Below are 4,828 nucleotides of genomic sequence, written 5' to 3'. Positions count from 1 at the left end.
GTTAGGAGGCCATGAAGCTAAGAACATCTGATCAACACAACTTTGTTCATCACCAGAACTGTTCAGCGTTTCATGACCTCTGATTTACCAGAACAGTAAAAAAGTTAGAAATAAAAACTCTTCAATAACAGTCAGTAAAATAACAGATTTTTTTTTTTTTTTTTTTTTTTAAAATAACAGTTTCTAAAACGCCTTCATATCCAGAATCTACTGTGGAGCTCCAACAGTCTACAAACCCAACAACAGAAAATCACTTCTGATAATAACAGTGACAGAAAGCTTCACCTTTAAAACACCTTCTGTCAGTTTTTAGTGACAGTAAATGCAGAACGTCCTGATTTCTGACTGTTGGACAAACAAACAAACAAACAAACAAACAAACAAGCAAAAAAACAAGCAAAACATCACCATGTTCTGAAGCCCTTGTGTGTATGTTTTATTATATTTTTCTGTCAACTGGGATAAAAAGCAAACGTTCACATTTAAAAAGCTGCTGATGGAGATTTTTTCAGAACCAGAACCAGCTTTAAGTTCATCCACAACACAGAAGGACTGTAGTTTGGACTGTTGGTGTCGCCCTGGGAACTAGCAGGAATGATAGAAAAGTAAAAAAAATATATTAAAAAAATAAAGTAAAATAACTATGGAAAGAAAAAGAATTAAAATGAGATAAAATAAATATTAATAATAAAAATCAACATATAGAAGAATGTAGACATGTGAGCAGGGCTTTGGGCATTTTTATTCCAAGCAGTTGATTTATGAACTAATCCTGTCAGTTTTAGAGCTGCTGTCTGTAAACCTGGTTAACTGGTTAAACTGGTTAAACTGGTTAAAGCGACTAAAGCGACTTATCTGACAGAGGAGACGGAAAGACTGAAGGAGAAATACAGGAAGGATGGAAATAATTCATCTGCAAATACATCTGTTGGGGGATACGCACTTACACACACACACACACACACAAACACACACACATACACACACACTCTGTCTCAGGTCTGGTTTATATTCCCCGGAGTCGGAGGAACATTGAGAGTGTGAGGAAATAACAAGGGACCGAGTCATTTAATTTGACTTCATGTAGTGTCAATGTGTGTGTGTGTGTGTACGTGTGTGTGTAAGTGTGTGCGCGTGCACTAATCTGGTCTCGGGGCTCCAGCGGGTCACAGCTCGCCGACTCGGCCGATAATCAAGTCCCCACACTCCTCTGGTGGACGGAGGTTTCGGGGCGACGGATGCGAGCAGCTCATCTGAGGTGGCAGAAGATAATGAAGCCGGGCGTCACCGTGTTTGCAGCGTGGCCCGACAGGTGGAGGCCACACTCTGAGAGCGGCAGGTTACCTGGAGAGTCCCACGGGCCTCAGGTGGGAAGAGCAGGTGTGTAAAGCTTCATTACAGGAAGCTGGAACAGAGACGAGTTCAGGGACGACAGGCCTGATGCTGGTTCAGTCCTCTGACCTGAACCAGCTGCAGAGGGTCGTACAGCAGAAGGTGAGGCCTGGACTGGTTCAGACTACATGGCTAAAGGTGTAAAACTGCTTTTATCTGGATCAAACCGTCACAACATGCAAATGCACAGATGTTTGTGAAGCTCCAGACGACCTGGCCGTGCAGACGACTAGTCCTCAGGTTTGCTTCTGGATCTACTGGTACCTCGTAACTTCAGTATCTCCAGAAATAAAACTGCCACAGACATGGAACTTGGTGAGAACACAGACGGGACCGTTTTCATCAGATCAGAACCACTGAATGGATCCAGCAGAGGACACGTTTTAATTATTGGTCCTTGAAAACAGAATGAACATGCAACAATCTTGAAACGTGTCCAAAACAGAATAAAGATCGTTTAAAATTACTAAAAATGATCAAAAACTAAACTAATCAATAATTAATGGACCTTCCTGTCAGTGTCTGTCTATGGATGGATCCATGGTTCTACTAGAACCCAGTCTCTGGTCACATTTCACCAGCTGCTGAGGCTCTAACATCAGTAGAACCTGATGTGGTGAAGTTGGACCAGACAAGGTTCTGGTTTTACGTTTAGACTGGAAACGTGTCCAAACTATTATATTCTTCTTCTTCTTCCTCTTATTATTATTATTATTATTATTATTATTATTATTATTATTATTATTATATAACATCACTAATATTTTACCTGCATACAGAATAACTCTGAACAATATGGTCGTTTTTAACATTCAGAGGAATCTTTGAAATGTCTGGCTCTCTATTCGTGGAAATGTTTGTTCAGAATCAACAGAACTTGTATGCAGTTCTAGTTTTTTTTGTTTGCTTGTTTTTTTTACTGATGTTCTTACATTTTTGTGCTTTAACCTTTGCTGCTGACTCTGCTAATTTTCCAATTAGCTTATCGTAGCTTAGCTTAGCTGATGTTATCTTGACTTAGCTTAGCTTGGCTGATGTTATCTTGACTTAGCTTAGCTGATGATATCTTGACTTAGCTTAGCCTAGCTTAGCTGATCTTATCTAATTTCCCATCTAAGCATTCCAGGCGTTTTATTTGTGGAACTCTTAATCTTCCAGATATTGCAGAAGCTCTGTTGACATATTTCCGTCTCTGTAATCAGAACGTGTCTGATATGTTCTCTCCTGGTGAGAAACAAACGTTCCAACAGCTTCCTGCAGCTCCAAACAGCTCAGCTTGGTCTGAACCGGCGCCTCCTGAACCCTGGTTCCTCAGAGTGTGGAGTCTCAGCGGGGCTCTGCTGTGTGACAGATCGACTGACAGATCCGCCGAGGTGAGAATGTAGAATAATGCAATCTGTATGGACAGAGTCATCACAGCGGCTCCGTAGGAACCAGGCCGGCGTGGCGGCAGGAATGTAGATAAGGAGGTTATGTGTGAGGACCAATTTATTTCTCCTGGCAGGGTGGGAAGGCCTCCGAGACGCCTCATGTCCACATGACAGCACAAGTCTCAATAATGAAATCTGCTCAAACTGTATTTGCAGCAGAGACATTCGGGTCCGGCGAGGTGACATGTAGGACGAAGAGCCGCCGGCGGGATAATGACGGACCGTCTCTACGTCCTCGCCGTGTTTGTTCTCTGACTGCTGTGAAAACAGCTTGTTTCTGAGCAGACTGATGCTAAGTAGGTGTTGTTGCATTAAACAAGCAGCGACTCTGTCGGGTCGCCCAGGGTCAGGTTCTGGAGTCGAGGCTAACAGACGTGCTCTTCCACCGAGAACCGATTCACTGCTGTGACACAACAGAGACCTGATCACGGAGCGGAGCAGCGAGTGATGGAAGACGGCGCTGCAGAATAAATCAGCTCCTGGTTGGTTTCATCCTGTCAGACAGGAATCAGCAACGTTCACCACATCTCAGCTCAGAATACTAACACCACCACAGAATCACTCCATCCTACACCTCTCATTTGGAAAGTCTCCAAAATATGACCCAGACTCTGCAGAAACGTCCTCTCATGTTTGACTCATCGTCTCCTGGCTGCAGATGAAAACCTGTTTTAATTCAGACATCATTCTGATGGACTGACTTCTACTGTTGTTGCATCAGCCGTGACGTTGTGCGTCATTTAAACTGTAGTTTGTAGTTTTCTGCATATCAACATAAGAAGAGAATCAGAACGTTTTGCTGCTGAATGAATCTGTTTCCTAAAAGCTACGACGTGAATCGTGATGTCTGGTGATGTTTGTGACTGAATATTTATGTCTGTGTTTATTCATTTAAATCTAAATTCAACTTGTAGCAAATGAATTAAATTTGATTTTCTGCATCTTGAGTCTTTAAAACCCTAAAAACTTGTGTTTATATGATAATAATAATAATAATAAACTTTATTTATGGAGCACTTTTCAATAAAAAATAAATTAAAACTTACAAAACAACAAGCACACAGAACAATGAATAAAAGCAGAAAGCACACAAACAGAGCAGGAAGCTATAAAATGTACAACTTAAATAAAATCAGGACAAGCTCTCCGAACCTCTCGACAGAACCAGCCGACCCGACTCCTCGGACTGAAAATGCTCCGTCCCCAGAAATGAGGAACGAGCTGGAAGCTTTTAATTGTGAAGGAAGAACTACTTCCTGTAGTTAGTCTGTTGGTTGAACATCTCTTCAGTCTGAACCCAGAAGCGCTGCTGCTGTTTGTATTGATGTTTGTGTCGAGCTGAACCTCGCGGTTCTGCTGCTGAGCCCGACAGACGTCCAGATGTTATTGACACCTGGTCAGGTTCCTGCGACCACCACGAGACGAACAAGGCCGAGTCGTGAGACGGCGATGGAGCGCCGGATGCTGTTTGTTTGTGTTCGTCTGCCTGTGTGCTGTTTGTTTTGTGTCTTTGTGCTGCAGTTTGTCCTTCTGTTGTGTGTTTGTGTGTTTGTGGAGCCGCCGGGTGACATTTTCCCGCTGCAGGTGTGACACGCGGCTCCCCCGACACACACCAGCGACGCTACCTGCCTCCCACACACACCTCCGTCCACCTCCGTCGCAGCTCCGCCGCTCGACAAGCTAATTTAGCCAATTACACACAGGTGTGATGCTAATTTCCCCGAGCTGGCAGCGGCTCCTGGAGGAGGTAAAAATAACATAATTACACCCATCTGTCCCCGAGCAGGCGGGAGGCTCTCCCACTGGGTGTCGGCTCCACCGTCACCACAAAACACACACCGGAGAGGAAAAACACTCCGGCACTCGGATAATGGAGCCGCAGACAATGGACCAGTGTGTGTGTGTGTGTGTGTGTGTGTGTGTGTGTGTGCAGGAATCCAGCCTCAGTTGCTTTTCCTCCTCTTTGTTTGAAGCTTTCAATGGATCTGCAGCGATACACAGCAATT

This window comes from Stegastes partitus, unplaced genomic scaffold (genome assembly GCF_000690725.1).
Source record: "Stegastes partitus isolate 25-593 unplaced genomic scaffold, Stegastes_partitus-1.0.2 Scaffold378, whole genome shotgun sequence".
In the NCBI taxonomy this organism is placed as follows: Eukaryota; Metazoa; Chordata; class Actinopteri; family Pomacentridae; genus Stegastes; species Stegastes partitus.
Note: the sequence above shows the minus strand (reverse complement) of the source record.